At 46.5% G+C, this 27924-nt stretch overlaps 1 protein-coding gene across 1 annotated transcript in view; it reads left to right on the top strand.

Annotated features, from left to right (window-relative positions):
- Window positions 1-380: 380 nt before the first annotated feature.
- pde4ba (phosphodiesterase 4B, cAMP-specific a) overlaps window positions 381-27924 on the top strand; it is a 346990-nt gene continuing 319446 nt past the window's right edge. The window contains exon 1 of the mRNA XM_065009204.1: window positions 381-597. The gene's annotated coding sequence lies outside the window, so the exon portion shown is untranslated. The remainder of the gene's footprint in view (window positions 598-27924) is intronic.

Genomic DNA, 27924 nt, shown 5'->3' with positions numbered 1-27924 from the left:
TTCTGTAAAAATGTAAGGATAGGCTACAGACAAAGTCGTTTGCATGTCACACTGGAGAACGCAGACGTAGTACCAAGCGCTATAAGAGTAGCTTCGGCGCGCTCGATTGGTCCAGAGTACTATCCTCGTGTGGTGAGAGAAGGAATGCCGACTTGAGAGAGATTTTTTAAGAAAGCTCTTCGGAAACTATCTTCCTCCATTTTTATTAAGAACGTTGTGAATGATACATTCTTGAAATAATTTGAACATCCGAATTGAGTATACATTCTTGAAATAGTTTGAACCTCCGAATAGACTAACCCCCGCGTGATTGTCTAGTGACAGAGAAGTGAGTCCATCAAGGAAGTGCTGTTTTTATTTGGGTAAGGAATGACAGGATACCAGATGGCTCGGGAACAGGCTTTTTAGCTCAACAGCACGAGGTTGGCTCGAGGTCGCAATAACGGAACGGAGGATACACAACAACGCGCACTGAAACCGTGTTGGTAACTAAAGGAACTCGACTTTTTGATAAATTCGCATTTTACCGAAAATTCTGCTTTAGCAAAAGCCATTTGTCACCCTTCTACGAGCATAGAAAGTGGACTCGCTTTTTAGGTAAGGTGCACCAGAGCGCTCGAACGTTAAACGATGATGCTGTTATAGTTTTGTCTAATGTTGTGTTGTGTTCTTTTGTTAGGCAATTTGCAGATACCACCCATTAATAATAATATTTGTACAACACCTAAATATGTTTCAGCTAGCTCACTAAACAGGGTTCTGGGAATTCCCTGTAGCGAAATCCAGTGCTCTATCTATCATGATTGATGTCTTATTTATGATGGGTGCTGCCTAGGCTGTAGCCTATTGGTAGGCGATTGGATTGAGTAACTACTGGTAGGCTACTTTTTGTAATTTTTTAAATCTGTGGCGATTCTATAGATCTATAAATTCATCGGCCTAATTGTTTATTTTGTAATTATCGAAGATCATTTTGAACGGGTGGCCCAGACTCAGACCCTGACTACAATGAGACAATGAACAGGCTAGCAATGTAACGTTACATTTCAAGACGTTACATTGTTTCTTTCTTGGTTCATGTTAACCAACCTGACTTACTTGGCTTCAAATGGATTAACACAATACAATAAACCATTCAACGGACAGAAAATGTACACATAACTGACACCATTGAAGTGATAATGAAATCACAATAGTTGTACAGGTGCACTCCCTTTCTTTCTGGACTAGTGTTCTAATGGGATTTTAGGACTCCCTCTGACACACTATCAAATCAACATAAAACAAAAATATATTTGTCACATGCTTCGTAAACAACAGTGAAATGCTTACTTTCGGGTCATTTTTCAGTAATTAGTTCAACATAAAAAAAATCCCAAAATATTTCCATATAGAAATAGTGACATTGGGAATTTGATATTCTCCTGGGTCTGTCTGGATAAGGACAGGTATGAGAGTGACACGGATATGGAATAGACTGCATTGGGATCATATTCAGCCTAGACTCTAGAAGATTATCTTTCTGTTTGCTCAGAGCATTATCTCCAAAGGGGCTCAACCTTTCTGATGCCAGCTGAGCTTTAAATCCAAGGCCAACCTCCTGAGTTGAAAATGAGAAACATGGTCACAATTTACTTGAAGTTGCACAGATACCATGTAGCCAAATGTAATGTCAATGTTTTTGTTATTACGTGGTAATATACTAGCAAGTCATTTTACACAGAAGTTGGTCTGTTTGCTTCCCTTAAACTTCAACCATTCATTGCTATATTTTATTAATATATAGTTAACAAAGTCACAGAGTAACTACATATTATAAAGGGAACTGAAGCTTCCTGTGTTCAATAGAGGATGCAGGGCATGTTTTGCATCTCCCTTTGCCTTTGTGTTAAGTTGACAGTGCTGGCGGTGCCAGTGAGAGAGTGGGTCTCTGGACTGTACTTCTGAATCAGGAGGGGACACTGGCTTGTGAATGAACCCTCCCTGAGCCAACAGCCCTGCCTGCCCTGGTCCTTTCTCTTCTGCTCTCTCATCTCACTGTCCATCTCTCTCATTCTCCAGTACATCCCTTCCTCCCCAGCTGGATCTTTCCATCACTGTCTCTTCCTCCTTCCTTCCCTCCATCCCTCTGTCTGATTAGATCCCTTCCATTACTTTCTTTTATTCCATCCCAAAATCCATTGATCAGACCACTCACAGTGTGTGTGTGTGTGTGTGTGTGTGTGTGTGTGTGTGTGTGTGTGTGTGTGTGAAGTATAATAAAACACATTCATTGCTTCCCCTATATGCATTTTTTAAAATTTTTTTTTATTGTACCTTTATTTTACTAGGCAAGTTAGTTAAGAACAAATTCTTATTTTCAATTACAGCCTAGGAACAATGGGTTAACTGCCTGTCCAGGGGCAGAACGACAGATTTGTACCTTGTCAGCTCGGGGATTCGAACTTGCAACCTTTCGGTTACTAGTTCAACGCTCTAACCACTAGGCTACCTGCCACCTCTACACTCTAACCACTAGGCTACCTGCCACCTCTACACTCTAACCACTAGGCTACCCTGCCGCCCCATTTTGCAGCGGCGCACCGTTTTTTAACGATTTTATTTTGGAAAATAATTTTCAGGGTGGTAAAATGTGTTCAGTGTAAACTTAAATGACTACAACCAGATATGTAGAAAAAGATAATGGAGCAAGATTTTAAAAAATAAGATCATCTTTGAGAACTAACTAGAGAGTCAGGGAGAATCAGAAATTCAAAAAATGGCATGGGCCCCGTTGATTTTGTTATAATGTTTGAGTTACTCAGATAGCGTTAAGAACAAGGCATAATTTGGCAACATTTTTATAATTGCAGGAAAGTAGCTTTAAAACTGAACATTTTCTAAGCACAATGGGAAATGTGTTGAATTGTACAACATTTGCTTTGAAACGGCAATTTTTATCTCAGGCCCATGAGAAACGCGTAAAATTGCAGGAAACTAGTTTTAAAACTGTGATATGTTCTCTCTGCCCCATGACAAGATGTGTAGGATTGCAGGATATTTTTGGCCAGGAGGAGGGCCTCTAAAACTGCACCACTGGCCACTGGCCACTACCACACCCACTAGCACGCACTGAAAAGAATCCTAGGGGAAACACTGACATTGATCAATAAGCAGTGCTGTGAGTGGACTCTGAGAGCAAAGCTTTAATATTCAATACCTAAGCTTGAGAAATCAAAGCAAATATTTACAAATATTTAATCAACATGTCATGTTTTGTGTAGCCGAAATCGGATAGAGTCCAGAGCGGGTGAAATCTTTCTTGGAGTGCTATCTGTGGGGACAGTAATCTGGTTTCATTAATAGTGTGTGTGTGTGTGTGTGTGTGTGTGTGTGTGTGTGCACGCCCCACAGTGTGTGTGTGTTGTCATTATTGATCACCAGCAGAGACCAACAGGCTAATTAATAATTAGTGCAGGGCATATTTTTCTTCCCTTTTTAACCTTGTCAGTATTGCTAATGACTGTTTTGAAACATGTGTTCTGACATAAGTGGTTGCATTATGCTCATCAAACACATTTTGTGATTGGCTGGACATTCTCTCACTCCTCTCTACTGTTGGTAACACAGTGGCTGCTTCTTGTAGTCTGCCACCTTCCTCTGAATCGAGCTGTTCTCTGTGGCGTTCAAGTAGATAGCCTGCGTGTGTGAATCATACATCATCCACAAGTGAATGGAAAAGGTTAGATCAGTGAGTAGTGGCCTCTAGCCATTCCCCAGAGGTCTTGAGGAGTGTGTTTAGGACAGAGAGGAGGCTCTGGAGGTCATTGATTACCTACCACATGGTGAGTAGTGGCCTCTAGCCATTCCCCAGAGGGAGTGTGTTTAGGACAGAGAGGAGGCTCTGGAGGTCATTGATTACCTACCACATGGTGAGTAGTGGCCTCTAGCCATTCCCCAGAGGTCTTGAGGAGTGTGTTTAGGACAGAGAGGAGGCTCTGGAGGTCATTGATTACCTACCACATGGTGAGTAGTGGCCTCTAGCCATTCCCCAGAGGTCTTGAAGAGTGTGTTTAGGACAGAGAGGAGGCTCTGGAGGTCATTGATTACCTACCACATGGTGAGCAGTGGCCTCTAGCCATTCCCCAGAGGTCTTGAGGAGTGTGTTTAGGACAGAGAGGAGGCTCTGGAGGTCATTGATTACCTACCACATGGTGAGCAGTGGCCTCTAGCCATTCCCCAGAGGGAGTGTGTTTAGGACAGAGAGGAGGCTCTGGAGGTCATTGATTACCTACCACATGGTGAGCAGTGGTACAGGATTTTAGAAACAAGGTCTGAGACACACACACCTCAGTGGGCTTTAGTCTTAGAGAAGAGAATATGGTTAATAGGGTCTCCTCCTCAGCAGCAGCAGTAGTCAATGGGACTATAGACCAACAATCAATCAGCCCTTAAGACTCAGGGGAGGAGATGCTCCTCAGTGGGACCCTGGCTGGCCGATCAACTCATTTATAATACCCCCTTTCCTTCCCTGTGATAGACAGACTGAGTCTGTCAATGAAGACAAAGTGTTTATGTGCGTGTGTGTGTTTTCGATGTGTGTGGCTGTGGTTGCATGTGTTGAATATCCTAAGGCTATTCTGTGGAGTTTCAGTGCTGTTTGTAAAGAGGTCAAAAACCAGGGTTCTCTCCCTCATGAAAAAATACTACAGTTTATGGTAAAATACTACAGTACTTTATTGTGGAATTTTATAGTAAACCGCAGTATACTGTAGAATACTATACCGTAGTATACCTCGATCATGTGTAGAACTTACTATAAAATGTTGTAGTGTACTTGTCACGGAAGTCTAGGAGTGGTGGGTGTAGAGTCAGGCGCAGAGAGTAATACTTCCAAATGAATGCGTTTATTCCGCTTGGTCCAGCCAACAAACAGGCAATGACCATATGTCTCCAAAACCAGGAAAAAACATACAACAAATTACGCAAGAGAAAAACAACTTCACCACTGACATTAGGAATAATCCCGCACACAAGCAGGCGGGCACTGGAAGTTTAAATAGACCATAAATGAACCAAAATAAGCAACAGGTGAAAACAATCAAGACAATACCAACAGAAAAAGAAAATGGGATCGGTGACTACGACTGCCGAGCACCGCCCAAACAGGGAGAGGAGCCAAGTCGTGACAATACCCCCCCCCCCAATACCCCTCCCAATCCACAAGGTACTGCAGGCCCCTCGCCCAGCGTCTATAGTCCATGATGGAACGTACGGCTGCAACGCGGTCACACTCCATCACCACCCCAGATGTGGAAATGCGATACCCCAGGAAAGAGACGGCTTGTTTGGAGAACACGCATTTCTCGGCCTTGCTGTGCAGGTCATGCTCCAGCAGTCGCCCAAGCACCTTTGCACACCAGAGACACATGTGCGGCGGCACGCGTGGCGGAATAAATCAGAAAGTCATCGATATAAACCACCACACCCTGCCCGTGCAGGTCCCTGAGAATCTCGTCTACAAAGGATTGAAAGACGGGTGGAGCATTCTTCAACCCATACGGCATGACGGGGTACTCATAATGGCCAGATGTGGTACTAAACGCGGTCTTCCACTCATCTTCCTTCCGGATATGCACCAAGTTATACGCGCTCCTGAGATCCAGTTGTGAAGAAGCGTGCTCCGCGAAATGATTCCACCGCCGTAGCGATGAGAGGTAAGCGGGTAACTAAACCCTGCTGTGTTGGAATTTAGACCTCTATTATCAATGCACGGACGCAGACCTCCCTCCTTCTTCACAAAAAAGAAACTCGAGGAGACGGGTGACATGGAGGACCGAATGTACCCCTGTCCCAGAGATTCAATTACATATGTCTCCATATCCACCGTCTCCTCCTGTGACAGTGGGTACACGTGACTCCTGGGAAGTGCTGCGTTTACCTGGAGGTTTATCACACAATCTCCTCGTTGACGAGGTGGTAATTGGGTCACCCTCTTTTTACAGAAAGCGAGATCCAAATCGGCATATTCTGAGGGTGGAATCCTGTTCTGGACTCTCCACCGTCGTTGCACCGATGGAGACGCCTATACACTAGACACCTGAACACTCCTCTGATCACCCCTTTAGAGCCCCCTGTTTCCATGAAATTTTGGGATTGTGAATAGCCAACCAGGGATCCCCAGCACCACTGGAAACGCAGGAGAATCAACGAGGAAGAGACTAAGCCGCTCCTTATGACCCCCTGCGTTACCATGTCCAGTGGAACCGTGGCCTCCCTGACCCTAACGGTCGACAATCTAGGGAGTGCAAGGGGAAGGGTTGGCCTATCTGCCCCACCGGAATCCCTAACCTATGAGCGAACCCGTGATCCATAAAACTCCAGCTGCGCCTGAATCGACTAGCGCCTTATGCTGGGAAGGGGGGAAATATCAGGAAAAGATATTAGTACAAACATATGACCAACAGGATGCTCTGGGTGAGCCTGGTGCTGACTCACATGGGGTGTCCAAGCAGTGCTCTGCCTGCCCTCTCGACTCCCAGACGAGCTTCTCCAGCACCGGTCGGCAGTGTACCCTCTCCGACCACAACTTGTGCAGGAGGAGGCTCCTCCTACGGTTGCCCTAGATGCAGCACCCCCTAACTCCATGGGTTTTGGAGCGGGAGTGCTGGGGGGTGGAACAAACAGAACCCATTCTGGACGCACGCGAGCAGCTAGCAGGTTGTCCAGCCGGATTGACATGTCAATTAGTTTGTCTAGTGTGAGCGTGGCGTCCCGACAAGCTAGCTCCCTGTTGACATCCTCCCAGAGGCTACACCGGTAGTGGTCCATCAGGGCCCTGTCGTTCCACCCCGCTCCAGTGGCTAGGGTCCGAAACTCCAGTGCAAAGTCCTGCGCGCTCCTCGTCTCCTGCCTAAAGTGGAACATCCGTTCACCTGCCGCTCGCCCCTCCGGTGGGTGGTCGAACACAGCCCGGAAACGGCGGGTGAACTCAAGGTAATGGTCCCTTGCTGAGTCTGGACCGCGTTGGCCCACTCCAGGGCTCTGCCCGTCAGGCAGGAGACGAGGACACTCACCCTCTCCTCTCCCGAGGGAGCCGTGCGAACGGTAGCTAGGTAAATCTCTAGCTGGAGCAGGAACCCCTTGCACCCGGCAGCCGTTCCATCGTCCTCCCTCGGGGGCACGAGCCGAAGACCGCTGGGTCTGGACGCCGCCAGAGATGTTGGTAGCACAGGCTGAAGTGGAGCTGGAGACAAAGTAGGGAGGCCGATCCTCTCCCATCTATCCATTCTCTCCATCATTTGATCCATTGACGTCCCAATCCGGTGTAGGATGGCTGTGTGATGGAGGACACGCTCTTCCATGGATGGGAGGGGGGGCGTAGCTGCTCCTGCTGACTCCATTGTCCTGGTGCGGGCTTCTGTCACAGAAGTCTAGGAGTGGTGGGTGTAGAGTCAGGCGCAGAGAGCAATACTTCCAAATTAATGTGTTTATTCTACACTACATTGACAGTAGTGTAGAATAATATAGTAAATACTACAGAATTTTGCCCCCCCCAAAAAACGATAGTAAATTTATTTTATTTATTATTATCCATTATTTTACCTGTTAAGATCTGTTGTAATGGCCAGGTACAGTGGGGAGAACAAGTATTTGATACACTGCCGATTTTGCAGGTTTTCCTACTTACAAAGCATGTAGAGGTCTGTAATTTTTTATCATTGGTACACTTCAACTGTGAGAGACGGAATCCAGAACAAAAAAAAAATCCAGAAAATCTGGAAATCTGGAAAATGCTGGAAGACCCAGCCACGACCCATCTTCAATGCTCTTACTGAGGGGAGGAGGTTGTTGGCCAATATCTTGCGATACATGGCCCCATCCATCCTTCCCTCAATATGTTGCAGTTGTCCTGTCCCCTTTGCAGAAAAGCATCCCCAAAGAATGATGTTTTCACCTCCATGCTTTACGGTTGGGATGGTGTTCTTGGGGTTGTACTCTTCCTTCTTCTTCCTCCAAACACGGCGAGTGGAGTTTAGACCAAAAAGCTCTATTTTTGTCTCGTCAGACCACATGACCTTCTCCCATTCCTCCTCTAGATCATCCAAATGGTCATTGGCAAACTTCAGACGGGCCTGGACATGCGCTGGCTTGAGCAGGGGGACCTTGCGTGCACTGCAGGATTTTAATCCATGATGGCGTAGTGTGTTACTAATGGTTTTCTTTGAGATTGTGGTCCCAGCTCTCTTCAGGTCATTGACCAGGTCCTGCCGTGTAGTTCTTGTCACGGTTCATGAATCCACTGCCTCCTTTTCCTTTTCTCTCTCTCTCTCTCTCTCTCTCTCTCTCCCGTGTTTGTGTGGGCGTGGTTCCCAATCTCGGCCTGATTGTCTGCGCCAGCTGGAATCACTTATCTTCCCTTTATATGTTCTGTAACCAGTGTTTCTTGTTGTCAGATCGTTGTTACTTCCCTGAGGTTGTGTCGTGTGTCCGTGCTCATCTCTCGCCGCCCTTGTGTGGATTATCTGCTGTGCTCCTTCCTACCCATCCGGACACTCTCCCCTGGGTTTCTCAGCACGCTTTCATAGGAGGATGCGCCCTAGTCCCTGGGTCGGATTCCGTCTGAGTACAGTCTGTCTGTCCTGTTGCTGCTGTAACCTGTATTCATTAAACCATCGTTGCTTGCATCTTGCATCCGCCTCTGTATTGTTACAGTTCTGGGCTGATCCCTCACCTTCCTCATGGTCATTGATGCCCCACGAGGTGAGATTTTGCATGGAGCCCCAGACCGATCATCTTGAACTTCTTCCATTTTCTAATAATTGCGCCAACAGTTGTTGCCTTCTCACCAAGCTGCTTGCTTATTGTCCTGTAGCCCATCTCAGCCTTGTGCAGGTCTACAATTTTAATCCCTGATGTCCTTACACAGCTCTCAGGTCTTGGCCATTGTGGAGAGGTTGGAGTCTGTTTGATTGAGTGTGTGGCAGGTGTCTTTTATACAGGTAACGAGTTCAAACAGGTGCAGTTAATACAGGTAATGAGTGGAGAACAGGAGGGCTTCTTAAAGAAAAACTAATAGGTCTGTGAGAGCCGGAATTCTTACTGGTTGGTAGGTGATCAAATACTTATGTCATGCAATAAAATGCAAATGAATTACTTAAAAATCATACAATGTGATTTTCTGGATTTTTGTTTTAGATTCCGTCTCTCACAGTTGAAGTGTACCTGTGATAAAAATTACAGACCTCTACATGCTTTGTAAGTAGGAAAACCTGCAAAATCGGCAGTGGATCAAATACTTGCTGGTGTTTCACCTCTCTACCGTAAGCAACAGAAGGATCTGAAGTCACTGGTTCAGAAGTACCTGAGTCTTACCTGAAGAACGTTGCCTACACTTTCTAGTTTCAGTTGTGAATACGTGAAAATCCCGCTGAGAAAAATGAGCACCTAGTCTACTTGGGCATTTCTTCATGACACAACAATTTAAACTCTCCCAATTACTCCAAAATCCTTATGAGACCAGAATATTAAGCACATTCTTGGAAGATTTGTTCCTGAACTTGTTTTTATGGTGCTGCATTGTCAAGTAGCCTAGTCTTATTTTGGGGTATTTTTTTGGTTATTTGAAATAAATGTTTTAGGCTTATTATATTATATTTTGTTACCATTTGTTGTTGATAAATAAAGGTTTTATAGTGAATGGTTGTGTTAATGGATGGTTTTAAAATGTTTTTTTGAGGCCCCCCGAGTGGCGCAGTGCTAGAGGCATCACTACAGACCTGGGTTCGATCCCAGGCCGCGACCGGGAGACACATAAGGCGGCGCACAATTGGCCCAGCGTAGTCCAGGTTAGGGGAGGTTTTGGCTGGCCAGGGTATCCTTGTCCCATCGCGCTCTTGTGGCGGGCCAGGTGTATGCACTCTGACTTCGGTCGCCAGCTGTACGGTGTTTCCTCTGACACATTGGTGTGGCTGGCTTTCGGGTTAAACGAGCAGTGTGTCAAGAAGCAGTGTGGCTTGGCGGGGCCGTGTTTCGGAGGACGCATGGATCTCTCCCGAGCCCGTACGGGACTAACTACCAATTTGGATGTCACGAAAAAGTACAAACAAATTTGTTTTATTTTTGCCCAATATCTAGTTTCCCCAGAGAACGCTGGGGTGGGCAGTCTATGTTTGTTTTTCTATGATTTTGGGATTTCTATGTTTCGGCCTAGTATGATTCTCAATCAGAGGCAGGTGTCATTAGTTGTCTCTGATTGAGAATCATACTTAGGTAGCTTGGGTTTCACTGATTGTTTGTGGGTGTTTGTTTCCTGTGTCAGTGTTTGTGCCACACGGGACTGTTTCGTTGCCAGTTCACTTTGTTGTTTTGCATTTGTGTTCATGTTGAGTTTTCATATTAAATACCATGGACACCACGCCGCATATTGGTCCGATCCTTGTTTCACCTCTTCAGAGGAAGAGGAGGAAATCTGCCGTGACACTTCCTGTGAAAACCCAACTTATTGTAGCCACATGCGGATGAAAGAATAGCGGAGCAAGGAGTTTGGTTCTGCTGCAGTATTTGCGGTAAAATATTACGTGTTGTGACTGTGCTTTGATTTATACTACAGTTAACTAAATACTACAGTATACTACTAAAGTCCACAAAAACACTACATCTAATACTACAGTGAAGTCTGCAAAAACCCAACAGTGAATACTATAGTATTTATACCATAGTAGTATACTGTTGTATTTGTTCATGTGCTCTCTCTCTCTCGTGTGTGTGTGTGTGTGTGTGTGTGTGTGTGTGTGTGTGTGTGTGTGTGTGTGTGTGTGTGTGTGTGTGTGACAGTCTAATCAGTTAGACCTGTGCGCTCATCTGGCCATAATCAATCTCTCTGAGAGCTCTGTCTGGAATGAAATAATAAATCTGTGGGCCTGAAGGAGATCATTTTTAAACACAGCCAACTAACAGCTGGCACACTGTGCTTCTATTCACTATAAGCCCTGGTTGATATTACACACACATACTGTATGCTATTAGTCATGGCTTGTGTGTCGGAGATGTCAAATCCCTTTTAGGTCCTATACATAGTATGCACCGTGTCCATTTTGAGTGGGGTAGGCAGAGTGAGTGTGGTCATAGTATGCACCCTATCCATTTTGAGTGGGGTAGGCAGAGTGAGTGTGGTCATAGTATGCACCCTATCCATTTTGAGTGGGGTAGGCAGAGTGAGTGTGGTCATAGTATGCGCCCTATCCATTTTGAGTGGGGTAGGCAGAGAGAGTGTGGTCATAGTATGCACCCTATCCATTTTGAGTGGGGTAGGCAGAGTGAGTGTGGTCATAGTATGCACCCTATCCATTTTGAGTGGGGTAGGCAGAGTGAGTGTGGTCATAGTATGCACCCTATCCATTTTGAGTGGGGTAGGCAGAGTGAGTGTGGTCATAGTATGCACCCTATCCATTTTGAGTGGGGTAGGCAGAGTGAGTGAGGTCATAGTATGCACCCTATCCATTTTGAGTGGGGTAGGCAGAGTGAGTGACGTTATACTGTTTAGTCACGGTAATTAGGCTTCTCCAAGCTCTGATGCTGCTCATGGTCATTAGTAGCCTACCAAATTTGCTAACTGCTTGGTACTCAACACTTTGTTGTCCCTCTAATAACTCTGACATCAATGCAAACATAATAGAAATCTAATCAAACACTTCATGAGAGCCCATGAGCTCATGTTGCACAACATTTCTATAGGATATGCAATTGCATGAGAAAACAGAGTGATGGCCTCTATTAATAAGAGGAGGAGCCCATCAGATTTCTATAGGTCTACTATATTTATTTCTCAACTTTCCTAATATTAAGCACATTGCTTATCTTTACAACAGGAATATAGCCTACCTGGTTGGAATGAAAATGAACCATGAGAAAAACATCCTCCATTTGCTATTTAAGTGCATAGATGACATGTATTTCCCCTGGCCCTGTTTTGAGACAGGTGTATGATAATGGTCCATTCAAAACAAATTTCACACATACAGTGCCTTCGGAAACTATTCAGACCCCTTGACTTTTCCACATTTTGTTACGTTACAGCCTTATTCTAAAATGGATTAAATAAATAAAAAATCCTCAGCAATCTACACACAATACCCTATAACGACAAAGCGAAAACTTTTTTTTTTGACAGGAACACCAAAGTAGTCAGACCCTTTGCTGTGAGACTAAAAATTGAGCTCAGGTGCATCCTGTTTCCATTGATCATCCTTGAGATGTTTCAACAACTTTATTGGAGTCCACCTGTTGTAAATTCAATTGATTGGACATGATTTGGAAAGGCACACACCTCTATATATAGGGTCCCTGTCACGTTCTGACCTTAGTTCCTTTTTTATGTCTTTGTGTTAGGTTGGTCAGGGCGTGAGTTGGGGTGGGTAGTTTATGTTCTTTTTTCTAGGTTGTTATATTTCTATGTGTTTGGCCTAGTATGGTTCTCAATCAGAGGCAGGTGTCGTTCGTTGTCTCTGATTGAGAATCATACTTAAGTAGCCTGTTTTCCCCATTTTGTTGTGGGTGGTTATTTCTGTTTAGTGTCAGTTCACCTGGCAGAACTGTTTAGTTTTCTCTTCGTTATTATTTTGTGTAGTGTTCAGTTTGTTCAATTAAAACATGACGAACACTTACCACGCTGCATTTTGGTCCTTCTCTCCTTCCACCAACGAGAAGCATTACAGTCCCACAGTTGACAGTGCATGTCTGAGCAAATGCCAAGAGGTCGATGGAATTGTCCGTAGAGCTCCGAGACAGGATTGTGTCGAGGCACCGATCTGGGGAAGGGTACCAAAACATTTCTGCAACATTGAAGGTCCCCAAGAACACAGTGTCCTCCATCATTCTTAAATGGAAGAAGTTTGGAACCACCAAGAGAGCTAGCCAACCAGCCAAACTGAGCAATTGGGGGAGAAGGGCCTTGGTCAGGGAGGTGACCAAGAACCTGATGGTCACTCTAACAGAGCTCTAGAGTTCCTCTGTGGAGATGGGAGAACCTTCCAGAAGGACAGCCAACTTTGTAGCACTTCATGGTAGAGTGGCCAGATGGAAGCCACTCCTCAGTAAAAGGCACATGACAGCCCGCTTGGAGTTTGCCAAAAGGCACCGAAAGACTCTCAGACCATGAGAAACAATATTCTCTGTTCTGATGAAATCAAGATTGAACTATTTTGTCCTGAATGCCAAGCGTCACATCTGGAGGAAACCTGACAGCATCCGTATGGTGAAGCCTGGTGGTGGCAGCATCATGCTGTGGGGATGTTTTTCAGTGACAGGTACTGGGAGAGTAGTCAAGATCGAGGCAATGATGAATGGAGCAAAGTACAGAGAGACCCTTGTTGAAAACCTGCTCCACAGTGCTCAGGACCTCAGAGTGGGGTGAAGGTTTACCTTCCAACAGGACAACGACCCTAAGCACACAACCAATACAACACAGGAGTGGCTTTGGGACAAGTCTCTGAATGTCCTTGAATGGCCCAGCCAGAGCCCGGACTTGAACCCGATCTAACATCTCTGGAAAGACCCGAAAATAGCTGTGCAGCAACGCTCCCCATCCAACCTGACGGAGCTTGAGAGGATCTGCAGAGAAGAATGGGAGAAACTCCCCAAATATAGGTTTGCCAAGCTTGTTGCATCATATCAAAGAAGACTCAATGCTGTAATCACTGCCAAAGGTGCTTCAACAAAGTCCTGAGTAAAGGGTTTGAATACTTATGTAAATAATATATTTCTGTTTTTTTGTAATACATTTGCAAAAATGTCTAAAAACCTATTTTTGTTTTGTTATTGTGGGGTATTGTGTGTAGATTGATGAGGAAAATAAACAATTTAATCAATTTTAGAATAAGGCTGTAATGTAACAAAATGTGGAAAAAGTCAAGGGGTCTGAATACTTTACGAAGGCACTGTATATTATTTAGTATACGTAAAGACAAGATTCAATCAAGTATAGTCTGATGGGTGAAACTATTAGCCTATCACTTGTGAATTATATATTATCACTTGTGAATGATGCCCATCATAAGGCAAGAAACCATGCATTTTTTGAGACTTTTTCAAGTCATAGTGGCACCACTCATGTAGCCTTGCCCATGCATCCCGTAAGATGGCGCTGGAGAAGATGGCAGACGTTTTACGTGCCCCCAGCCGATTGTGTTTCTTTGTTCGCTTATTTTTGTTTTTTGTAACTTATTTGTTTACTTATTTGGGACATAATGTTGCCACTACCGTCTCTTATGACCAAAAATAACTTCTAGACATCAGGACTACGGTTACTCACCATGGACGAGCAGAATCCTCTTTTTTTAAGACAAGGGGCGGCGGTCTATGTATTTTTGTAAATAACAGCTGTTGCATGATATCTAAGGAAGTCTAGAGCTATTGCTTGCCTAAGGTAGAGTATCACATGATAAGCTGTAGACCACACTACAAACCGAGAGAGTTTTCATCTGTATTCTTTGTAGCTGTTTATATACCACCACAGTCAGAGGCTGGCACAAAGTCAGCATTGAATGAGCTGTATTCCGACCTTCAGCAAACAAATAAAATGCTCACTCCTAGTAGCCGGGAAACTTTACTTTATTGCAGGGAAACTTACATCCGTTTTACCAAATTTCTATCAGCATGTTAAATGTGCAACCATATACTCCACACACAGAGACGCATACAAAGCCCTCCCTCGCCCTCCATTTGGCAAATCTAACCATAATTCTATCCTCCTGATTCCTGCTTACAAGCAAAATATCTTTGCAGTTTTGGAAACGTCAGAGTGTTTTCTTTCCAAAGCTGTCAATTATATGCATAGTCGAGCATCTTTTCGTGACAAAATATCTTGTTTAAAACGGAAACGTTTTTTCATCCAAAAATGAAATACTGCCCCTAGTGTTCCAAGAGGATAAAGCAGGAAGCACCAGTGAATAGATCAATAAAAAAGTGGTCAGATGAAGCAGATGCTAAGCTACAGGACTGTTTTGCTAGCACAGACTGTCATCAATATGTGCATCAATGACGTCGTCCCCACAGTGACCGTACTTACATACCTCAACCAGAAGCCATGGATTACAGGCAGCATCCGCACTGAGCTAAAGGCTAGAACTGCCGGTTTCAAGGTGCGGGACTCTAACCCGGAACCTTATAAGAAATCCCGCTATGCCCTCCGACGAGCCATCAAACAGGCAAAAAGTCAATATAGGACCAAGAACAAATCGTACTTCACTGGCTCTGACGCTCGCTGGATGTGGCAGAGCTTGCAAACCATTACAGACAATAAGGGGAAGAACAGCCGAGAGCTGACCAATTGACACGAGTCTACCAGACGAGCTGAACTACTTCTATGCTCGCTTCGAGGTAAATAACACTGAAACATTCATGAGAGCACCAGCTGTTCCGGAAGACTGTGTGATCATGCACTCCGCAGCCGATGTAAGTAAGACCTTTAAACAGGTCAACATTCAGAAGGCCGCAGGGCCAGATGGATTACCAGGACATGTACTCCGACCAACTGACAAGTGTCTTCACTGATATTTTCAACCTCTCCCAGTCTGAGTCTGTAATACCAACATGTTTTAAGCAGACCACCATAGTCCCTGTGCCCAAGAACACTAAGGTAACCTGCCTAAACGACTACCGACCCATAGCACTTACGTCTGAAGCCATGAAGTGCCTTGAAAGGCTGGTCATAGCTCACATCAACACCATCATCCCAGAATCCCTAGACCCATTCCAATTTGCATACCGCCCTCAACAGATCCCATATGATGCAATCTCCATTGCACTCCACACTGCCCTTTCCCACCTGGACAAAAGGAACACCTATATGAGAATGCTATTCACTGACCACAGCTCGGCGTTCAACACCATAGTGCCTTCAAAGCTCATCAATAAGCTAACGACCCTGGGACTAAACACTTCCCTCTGCAACTGTATCCGGGGCTTTCTGATGGGCTGCCCCCAGGTGGTAAACGTAGGTAACAACACATCCGCCACGCTGATCCTCAACACAGGGGCCACTCAGGGTTGCGTGCTCAGTCCCCTCCTGTACTCCCTGTTAACTCATGACTGCACGGCCAGGCACGACTCCAACACCATCGTTAAATTAGCCTGATCACCGACAACAACAAGACAGCCTATTGGAAGGAGGTCAGAGACCTGACCGTGTGGTGCCAGGACAACCACCTCTCCCTCAATGTGATCAATACAAAGGAGATGATTGTGGACTACAGGAACAGGAGGGCTGAGCACGCCCCCATTCTCATCGACGGGGCTGCAGTGGAGCAGGTTGAGCGCTTCAAGTCCCTTGGTGTCTACATCACCAACAAACGAACATTGTTCAAGCACACCATGACAGTCATGAAGAGGGCACAACAAAACCTATTCCCCCTCAGGAGACTGAAAAGATTTGGTATGGGTCCTCAGATCCTCAAAAGGTTCTACAGCTGCACCATCTAGAGCATCCTGGCTGGTTGCATCACTGCCTGGTATGGCAACTGCTCGGCCTCCAACCGCAAGGCACTACAGCGGGTAGTCGAACGGCCCAGTACATCACTGGGGCCAAGCTTCCTGCCATCCAGGACCTCTAAACCAGGCGGTGTCAGAGGAAGGCCCTAAAAATGGTCAAAGACTCTAGCCACCCTAGTCATAGACTGTTCTCTTCTGCTACCGCACGGCAAGCGGTACTGGAGTGCCATGTCTAGGTCCAAGAGCCTTCTAAAAAGCATCTACCCCCAAGCCATAAGACTCCTGAACATCTTGTCAAGTGGCTACCCAGACTATTTTGTATTGCCCCCCCACCACCTCTTTGCACCACTGCTACTCTCTGTTGTCATCTATGCATCGTCACTTTAATAACTCTACCTACATGTACATACTACCTCCAATAACCAATGCACCTACACAATTTGTTGGCTGACGAAATGTAAATGTGGACAGTTCTTCCAATATCTTCAATATGCACCTCGGAATTGGATAAGGATACGTGCAGTTGCATTCCGATGTGTCTGTCTTCACTTGTGGCCTGTGAGAAAGACTGGATCACGTGATGAAAATCCATGTGAGTGAGTGGTGATTTGGTGCACTCAGTACTCAGGGAGATGCGTGGATTTTTTTAGGGTGCATTACGGCCACACAAGAGGATGTCGCCGGGAAATTCGAGGCATTATCAAGTGCTTGTCAAATTGTGAATGAGAGACTGATGAAGTGTGTACAGTCTTCAAGCGACTTTTTTCAAATCGTCATTAGAGTTGCATCATGCAGCCTTACAATGTATTAGAAATCTAAACATATAGCCCAACGTTTGTAGAACAACTAAAGTTACATTAATAACTCTAAATTATGCATGTAGGAGTAACTATTTTTTGTTAACTGCTTAACACAGAATAGTCGCATGTGCACACTCCCTGAAACGTTTGGAGAAAATATCCTTTCTATTTTATTCAGCTTTGTTCAATTGTATTCTTCATACTATAAAATAATATTAAATAATGCCACGGAATTCTAATTAAATCTTGTCTGCTTAAGGAATTAGTGTAGCCCACAGCCATATGGTATATCCAGATCAGGACCTAACATAAGGACAAGTCAGACTATACTATTCTGTTAATCTGAAATAGACTACATTTTCTTTAGACCTGTCTAAAATAAATAATGGATTTATTGTGAAAGTGTAGGCTATATTACATGGACTTATTAGATGTATTACATTTTTAAAATGTAAACGTTCCAAAGGTCTACATTAGTGGCATGTATGTTATTTGTGGAAGCCAGGAGATGCTAAATGTGTTAATGTTTATTAACGGTAAATTGCAGTGAGACCAGCAGTTATTGCTTGACCATCACCGACTGACTAAATTTTGTGACTGCCACAACCCTACCCAGACCACACCCAGACCACAACCAGACCACTCCCGGACCACAACCAGACACTCCCAGACCACAACCAGACCACTCCCAGTCCACTCCCAGACCACTCCCAGACCACAACCAGACCACTCCCAGACCACAACCAGTCCACTCCCAGACCATTCCCAGACCACACACAGACCACTCACAGACCACAACCAGACCACAACCAGACCACCCCTAGACCACTCCCAGACCACTTCCAGACAACTGTAATGGAAATTTCCTCTATTACCAAATCACAAGAGAGCAAACCACACACAAGACAGAGTTATCATAAAGTCCATCTTTAATTATATGAGCTCCATCACAACACTGTGGCTCTAAGATCAATTCAGTGTCTATAAATTAATTCTCTGAGAGTGTCAACATAAAAGCAACTGAGATCCTTAATAGCAAAGATCCACCCCCCTAGTCGACATGACAAATAACAGATCTTAAGAACATTATACAAAGAAACATTTTACTTGAGAGAGGAGTATCCCATCTCCAGACAGTAGTTAGCTATAAATTATCGTTCAGTTTGGTCTCCTAAACGAATCTCTTATCCCGTTCTTGGTACAAAATAGTACCAAGACATTACCTCATCCAATGGTATATATCAATTGTCATTTTAGACACTCCCTTCTGGACAAGATCACAGAGAGACAGTGACTGGCACACAAACATTGTGGAGCCACCTATTTGGTTCCCCATTTATCACCCCATCCCTTCACATGGTTTAGGAATAGTTTACAGACCCATTCACAGATAAGACTAACCTTTCCCCTCTCTGTGGCCCAATGTAACTTAGCCCTAGCAGGAAAGGGATAACTGCAAACTGCAAACAGTATTATCCAAAAGAAGACATTCCAATGACAAATATCTCACATAAGCAGCAATAAAATGAATAAAAAATCTTATTTATAAATGTTACCTAAAGGATTCTGATTCTGCCACGACACCACACCATGAGCACTCTCAGACCACTTCCTGACCACAACCAGACCACACCCAGACCACTCCCAGACCACACCATGAGCACTCTCAGACCACTTCCTGACCACTCCCAGACCACACCCAGACCACTCTCAGACCACACCATGAGCACTCTCAGACCACTTCCTGACCACTCCCAGACCACACCCAGACCACTCTCAGACCACACCATGAGCACTCTCAGACCACTTCCTGACCACTCCCAGACCACACCCAGACCACTCTCAGACCACACCATGAGCACTCTCAGACCACTTCCTGACCACAACCAGACCACACCCAGACCACTCTCAGACCACACCATGAGCACTCTCAGACCACACCATGAGCACTCTCAGACCACTTCCTGACCACTCCCAGACCACACCCAGACCACACCATGAGCACTCTCAGACCACTTCCTGACCACTCCCAGACCACACCCAGACCACACCATGACCACTCTCAGACCACTTCCTGACCACAACCAGACCACACCCAGACCACTCAGACCACACCCAGACCACTCTCAGACCACACCATGAGCACTCTCAGACCACTTCCTCACCACAACCAGACCACACCCAGACCACTCCCAGACCACACCATGACCACTCCCAGTCCACTTCCTGACCACTCCCAGACCACACCCAGACCACTCCCAGACCACACCATGAGCACTCTCAGAGCACTTCCTGACCACTCCCAGACCACACCCAGACCACTCCCAGACCACACCATGAGCACTCTCAGACCACTTCCTGGCCACTCCCAGACCACACCCAGACCACTCTCAGACCACACCATGAGCACTCTCAGACCACTTCCTGACCACACCCAGACCACACCATGAGCACTCTCGGACCACTCCCAGACCACACCCAGACCACTCTCAGACCACACCATGATCAGACCACTCTCAGACCACTTCCTGACCACCCAGACCCAGACCACTCCAGACCACACCATGAGCACTCTCAGACCACTCCCAGACCACACCCAGACCACTCTCAGACCACACCATGACCACTCTCAGACCACTTCCTCACCACAACCAGACCACACCCAGACCACTCCCAGACCACACCATGACCACTCCCAGTCCACTTCCTGACCACTCCCAGACCAGACCACCCAGACCACACCATGAGCACTCCCAGTCCACTTCCTGACCACTCCCAGACCACACCCAGACCCACCATGAGCACTCTCAGACCACTTGACCACTCCCTGACCACTCCCAGACCACACCCAGACCACACCATGACCACTCTCAGACCACTTCCTGACCACAACCAGACCACACCCAGACCACTCAGACCACACCCAGACCACTCTCAGACCACACCATGAGCACTCTCAGACCACTTCCTCACCACAACCAGACCACACCCAGACCACTCCCAGACCACACCATGACCACTCCCAGTCCACTTCCTGACCACTCCCAGACCACACCCAGACCACTCCCAGACCACACCATGAGCACTCTCAGAGCACTTCCTGACCACTCCCAGACCACACCCAGACCACTCCCAGACCACACCATGAGCACTCTCAGACCACTTCCTGGCCACTCCCAGACCACACCCAGACCACTCTCAGACCACACCATGAGCACTCTCAGACCACTTCCTGACCACACCCAGACCACACCATGAGCACTCTCGGACCACTCCCAGACCACACCCAGACCACTCTCAGACCACACCATGACCACTCTCAGACCACTTCCTGACCACACCCAGACCACACCATGAGCACTCTCGGACCACTCCCAGACCACACCCAGACCACTCTCAGACCACACCATGAGCACTCTCAGACCACTTCCTCACCACAACCAGACCACACCCAGACCACTCCCAGACCACACCATGACCACTCCCAGTCCACTTCCTGACCACTCCCAGACCACACCCAGACCACACCATGAGCACTCTCAGACCACTTCCTGACCACTCCCAGACCACATCCAGACCACTCCCAGACCCAACCATGAGCACTCTCAGACCACTTCCTGACCACAACCAGACCACACCCAGACCACACCATGAGCACTCTCAGACCACTTCCTGACCACTCCCAGACCACACCCAGACCACTCTCAGACCTCACCATGAGCACTCTCAGACCACTTCCTGACCACAACCAGACCACACCCAGACCACTCCCAGACCACACCATGAGCACTCTCAGACCACTTCCTGACCACTCCCAGACCACTTCCTCACCACAACCAGACCACACCCAGACCACTCCCAGACCACACCATGACCACTCCCAGTCCACTTCCTGACCACTCCCAGACCACACCCAGACCACTCCCAGACCACACCATGAGCACTCTCAGAGCACTTCCTGACCACTCCCAGACCACACCCAGACCACTCCCAGACCACACCATGAGCACTCTCAGACCACTTCCTGACCACTCCCAGACCACACCCAGACCACTCTCAGACCACACCATGAGCACTCTCAGACCACTTCCTGACCACTCCCAGACCACACCATGAGCACTCTCAGACCACTCCCAGACCACACCCAGACCACTCTCAGACCACAACATGACCACTCTCAGACCACTTCCTGACCACTCCCAGACCACTTCCAGACCACTCTCAGACCACACCATGAGCACTCTCAGACCACTTCCTGACCACTCCCAGACCACACCCAGACCACTCTCAGACCACACCATGAGCACTCTCAGACCACTTCCTGACCACTCCCAGACCACACCCAGACCACTCCCAGACCACACCATGACCACTCCCAGACCACTTCCTGACCACTCCCAGACCACACCCAGACCACTCTCAGACCACACCATGAGCACTCTCAGACCACTTCCTGACCACTCCCAGACCACACCCAGACCACACCATGACCACTCTCAGACCACTTCCTGACCACTCCCAGACCACACCCAGACCACTCTCAGACCTCACCATGAGCACTCTCAGACCACTTCCTGACCACAACCAGACCACACCATGACCACTCTCAGACCACTTCCTGACCACAACCAGACCACACCCAGACCACTCTCAGACCACACCACGCGCACTCTCAGACCACTTCCTGACCACAACCAGACCACACCCAGACCACTCTCAGACCACACCATGAGCACTCTCAGACCACTTCCTGACCACTCCCAGACCACACCCAGACCACTCTCAGACCACACCATGAGCACTCTCAGACCACTTCCTGACCACTCCCAGACCACCCCCAGACCACTCCCAGACCACACCATGACCACTCCCAGACCACTTCCTGACCACTCCCAGACCACACCCAGACCACTCTCAGACCACACCATGAGCACTCTCAGACCACTTCCTGACCACTCCCAGACCACACCCAGACCACACCATGACCACTCTCAGACCACTTCCTGACCACTCCCAGACCACACCCAGACCACTCCCAGACCACACCATGAGCACTCTCAGACCACTTCCTGACCACTCCCAGACCACACCCAGACCACTCTCAGACCTCACCATGAGCACTCTCAGACCACTTCCTGACCACAACCAGACCACTCCCAGACCACACCATGACCACTCTCAGACCACTTCCTGACCACAACCAGACCACACCCAGACCACTCTCAGACCACACCACGCGCACTCTCAGACCACTTCCTGACCACAACCAGACCACACCCAGACCACTCTCAGACCACACCATGAGCACTCTCAGACCACTTCCTGACCACTCCCAGACCACACCCAGACCACTCTCAGACCACACCATGAGCACTCTCAGACCACTTCCTGACCACTCCCAGACCACACCCAGACCACTCTCAGACCACACCATGAGCACTCTCAGACCACTTCCTCACCACAACCAGACCACACCCAGACCACTCCCAGACCACACCATGACCACTCCCAGTCCACTTCCTGACCACTCCCAGACCACACCCACACTACACCACATCAGTGTATGCGTGATCCGCAATCACAACTGGAGGGATGGATGTCTGTGGTGTTGTTTGTCGAGGGAAGTTTGGGAGGAGAAGGTCTAGTCATGGGTCCCACCAAACTACGCTTCATTGGATTATGTTTGAACTAAATCAATATTTTAGGTTTAGACACTTGTTTCTGTTGGGTTTGATTAGAAATGGCTTGGCACACCAATATGAGGACTAAGCATTCTCTGCAATAAAGGGATGAATAGAAGCACTCTATAGGGCTTTCCTCTGTTATTGGGCAACACATTGTTACTGTTACCAGGGCTCACCATCTACAACAGTGTTGCTGTAATTATGTTGGTCAGCGCAAGCAACATATCAAATCAAAATCAAATCAAATGTTATCTGTCACACGCGCTGAATACAACAGGTGTAGGTAGACCTTACAGTGAAATGCTTACATACAAGCCCTTAACCAACAATGCAGTTTTAAGAAAAAAATAAGTGTTAAGAAAGTATTTGCTAAATAAACCTAAGTAAATAAATAATAAAAAAAGAACAAATAATTAAATAGCAACAATAAAACAACAGAAGCGAGGCTATATCAATCAATCAGTCAAATGTATTTATAAAGCCCTTTTACATTAGCAGATGTCACAAAGTGCTATACAGAAACCCAGCCTAAAACCCCAAACAGCAAGCAATGCAGGTGTAGAAGCACGGTGGCTAGGAAAAACTCCCTAGAAAGGCAGGAACCTAGGCAGAAACCTAGAGAGGAACAAGGCTCTGAGGGGTGGCCAGTCCTCTTCTGGCTGTGCCGGGTGGAGATTATAACAGAACATGGCCAATAAGGCCAGATTGTTCTCCAAGATGTTCAAATATTCATAGATGACCAGCACTGTCAAATAATAATCACAGGGGTTGTAGAGGGTGCAACAGGCCAGTACATCTGGAGTAAATGTCACTTGGCATTTAGAGGTCAAAATAGCATGTGCAGTAGAGGGAGAGAGAGTTGAAACAGCAGGTCTGGGACAAGGTAACACGTCCAGTGAACAAGTCAGGGTTCCATAGCCGCAGGCAGAAGAGTATCGGTACAGAGTCAATGTGCGGAGGCACAAGTTAGTCAATGTAATTTAGGTCAAATGTACACTACCATTCCAAAATTTGGGATTACTTAGAAATGTCCTTGTTTTATAAAGAAAAGCATTTTTTTTTGGCTATTAAAATAACATCAAATTGATCAGAAATACAGTGTAGACATTGTTAATGTTGTCAATGACTATTGTAGCTGGAAACGGCAGATTTTTTTATGGAATATCTACATAGGCCCATTATCAGCAATCATCACTCCTGTGTTCCAATGGCATGTTGTGTTAGCTAATCCAAGTTTATAATTTAAAAAGGCTAATTTATCATTAGAAAACCCTTTTGCAATTATGTTAGCACAGCTGAAAACGGTTGTCCTGATTAAAGAAGCAATACAACTGTCCTTCTTTACACTAGTTGAGTATCTGGAGCATCAGCATTTGTGGGTTCAATTACAGGCTCAAAATGGCCAGAAACAAAGAACTTTCTTCTGAAACTCGTCAATCTATTCTTGTTCTGAGAAATGAATAGCATTCATTTCTCAGAACAAGAATAGATTGAGGAAATTCAGAAAAAGATCTTGTACAACGTTGTGTACTACTCCCTACACAGAACCGAACTGTCTCAAACCAGAAAAAAATTGAGGAATGGGAGCCCTGGTGCACAGCTGAGCAAGAGGACAAGTACATTCAAGTGTCTAGTCTGTGAAACAGATTTATTTTAATTTAATTTAATTTTACTAGGCAAGTCAGTTAAGAACAAATTCTTATTTTCAATGACAGCCTAGGAACAGTGGGTTAACTGCCTGTTCAAGGGCAGAACGACAGATTTTGTACCTTGTCAGTTCGGGGATTTGACCTTGCAACCTTTCGGTTAATAGTTAAATGCTCTAACCACTAGGCTACCCTGCCGCCTCACAAGTCCTCAACTGGCAGCTTCATTAAATAGTACCCGCAAAACTCCAGTCTCAATGTCAACAGTGAAGAGGCGACTCCGGGATGCTGGCCTTCTAGGCAGAGTTGCAAAGAAAAAGCCATATCTCAGACTGGCCAATAAAAATAAAATATTAAGATGGGCAAAAGAATACAGACACTGGACAGAGGAACTCTGCCGAGAAGGCCAGCATCCCGGAGTCGCCTCTTCACTGTATTTCTGATCAATTTGATGTTATTTTAATCAACAAGAAATGTGCTTTTCTTTCAAAAACAAGGACATTTCTAAGTGAACACAAACTTTTTAACGGTAGTGTACATGTAGGTAGAGGTAAAGTGCATAGATAATAAACAGAGAGGAGCAGCAGCGTAAAAATGGGGGGAGGGGCCACTCCCCTCCATCTCTGCCTCTTTCTCCCTCTATTCCCCCCTCTACCCCCACCCCCCTCTCTCTATGTGTTGATCCATACATTTCATGCATTACGCTTGGTCTTTGGGTCAGGGAGGGAGTAGGAAAGGAGCAGGGCCAGCGTTAGCCATATGCTTCTAGTGATCAGGCCTCAAAAAGGCCTCGTAAGCTCTCCAGTGACGGTGATGTGTTGCTGGCTGGGCGTTTGACAGATGAATATAGGTCTAGAGCTAAAGAAGAGATGGAGGGTTCTGTTTCTGGTCCTGCTCAATAAACAGGATGTAATGGGGCGGGGGGAGATGCAGACTGCATCGTGACTTTGAATATATGTAGGCCTGTGTACTGAAGGTGCAATCATGTATGTGATTACATGAATGGTTAATGACAGTGGAGACGGATAGATAAATGAAAGAATAGATGGCTAGAGGCCCTCCTGTTGATTAATGTAAGAGTTTATATGCCACTTGAGGTTTCAAAGCTCTGTTTTCAACCTGTTGCTTTCCATTCATTGGTTGCAGCGGTGCCCAGAGACTGGTAGCACAATGAGCCTGTCACAATAGCGGTTAATTGAACAGATGCGGTCTGATGAGGTGGGTGGTCTGACTTTTACACAATTAATTTACGATCATATTGAACTGTCTCTGGATTGTCTATCTCTCTCTCTCTCTCTCTCTCTCTCTCTCTCTCTCTCTCTCTCTCTCTCTCTCTCTCTCTCTCTCTCTCTCTCTCTCTCTCTCTCTCTCTCAATTCAATGGTGTTTCTTGGCATGGGAAACATATGTCTGCATTGACAAAGCTAGTGAAATAGATGAATGAATAAAACTGAAATTAACTATCAGAAATTAACAGTAAACATTCCAAATGGCAATCTACAGTGTTGTAACAATGTGCAAATAGTTGAATTACAAAAAGGAAAATAAATAAACATAAATATGGGTTGTATTTAGAATGGTGTTTGTTCTTCACTGGTTTCCCTTGTCTTTGTGGCGGCAGGTATACTAGTGGTTAGAGTGTTGGGCCAGTAACCAAAAGGTTGCTAGATCATATCCCTGAGCTGACAAGGTAAAAAACATCTAGTTCTGCCCCTGAACAATGCAGTTAACCTGCTGTTCATAGGCTGTCATTGTAACTAAGAATTTGTTCTTAACTGACTTGCCAAGTTAAATAAAATTCTTGTGGTAACAGGTCACGAATCTTGCTGCTGTGACGTCACACTGTGGCATTTCACCTTATGCATATTGGATTTGTTTTCAAATTCTTTGTGGGTCTGTGTAATCTGAGGAAAATATGTGTCTCTAATATGGTCATACATTTGGCAGGAGGTTAGGTAGTGCAGCTCAGTTTCCATCTAATTTTGTCGCCAGTGTTCACATAGCCTGTCTTTTCTCGAGAGCCAGGTCTGCCTACAGTGACCTCTCTCAATAGCAAGGTTATGCTCACTGAGTCTGTACATAGTCAAAGCTTTCCTTCACATTTACATTTACATTTAAGTCATTTAGCAGACGCTCTTATCCAGAGCGACTTACAAATTGGTGCATTCACCTTATGACATCCAGTGGAGCAGCCACTTTACAATAGTGCATCTAAATCTTTTAAGGGGGGTGAGAAGGATTACTTTATCCTATCCTAGGTATTCCTTAAAAGAGGTGGGGTTTCAGGTGTCTCCGGAAGGTGGTGATTGACTCCGCTGTCCTGGCGTCGTGAGGGAGTTTGTTCCACCATTGGGGGGCCAGAGCAGCGAACAGTTTTGACTGGGCTGAGCGGGAACTGTACTTCCTCAGTGGTAGGGAGGCGAGCAGGCCAGAGGTGGATGAACGCAGTGGCCTTGTTTGGGTGTAGGGCCTGATCAGAGCCTGGAGGTACTGAGGTGCCGTTCCCCTCACAGCTCCGTAGGCAAGCACCATGGTCTTGTAGCGGATGCGAGCTTCAACTGGAAGCCAGTGGAGAGAGCGGAGGAGCGGGGTGACGTGAGAGAACTTGGGAAGGTTGAACACCAGATGGGCTGCGGCGTTCTGGATGAGTTGTAGGGGTTTAATGGCACAGGCAGGGAGCCCAGCCAACAGCGAGTTGCAGTAATCCAGACGGGAGATGACAAGTGCCTGGATTAGGACCTGCGCCGCTTCCTGTGTTAGGCAGGGTCGTACTCTGCGGATGTTGTAGAGCATGAACCTACAGGAACGGGCCACCGCCTTGATGTTATTTGAGAACGACAGGGTGTTGTCCAGGATCACGCCAAGGTTCTTATCGCTCTGGGAGGAGGACACAATGGAGTTGTCAACCGTGATGGCGAGATCATGGAACGGGCAGTCCTTCCCGGGAGGAAGAGCAGCTCCGTCTTGCCGGGTTTAGCTTGAGGTGGTGATCCGTCATCCACACTGATATGTCTGCCAGACATGCAGAGATGCGATTCGCCACCTGGTCATCAGAAGGGGAAAGGAGAAGATTAATTGTGTGTCGTCTGCATAGCAATGATAGGAGAGACCATGTGAGGTTATGACAGAGCCAAGTGACTTGGTGTATAGCGAGAATAGGAGAGGGCCTAGAACAGAGCCCTGGGGGACACCAGTGGTGAGGGCACGTGGTGAGGAGACAGATTCTCGCCACGCCACCTGGTCGGAGCGACCTGTCAGGTAGGACGCAATCCAAGCGTGGGCCGCGCCGGAGATGCCCAACTCGGAGAGGATGGAGAGGAGGATCTGA

The sequence above is a fragment of the Oncorhynchus nerka genome, linkage group LG24, assembly GCF_034236695.1.
Source record: "Oncorhynchus nerka isolate Pitt River linkage group LG24, Oner_Uvic_2.0, whole genome shotgun sequence".
NCBI classification, from domain to species: Eukaryota; Metazoa; Chordata; class Actinopteri; order Salmoniformes; family Salmonidae; genus Oncorhynchus; species Oncorhynchus nerka.
The sequence above is the reverse complement of the archived record's forward strand: the minus strand, read 5'-3'. Positions and strand labels throughout refer to the sequence as shown.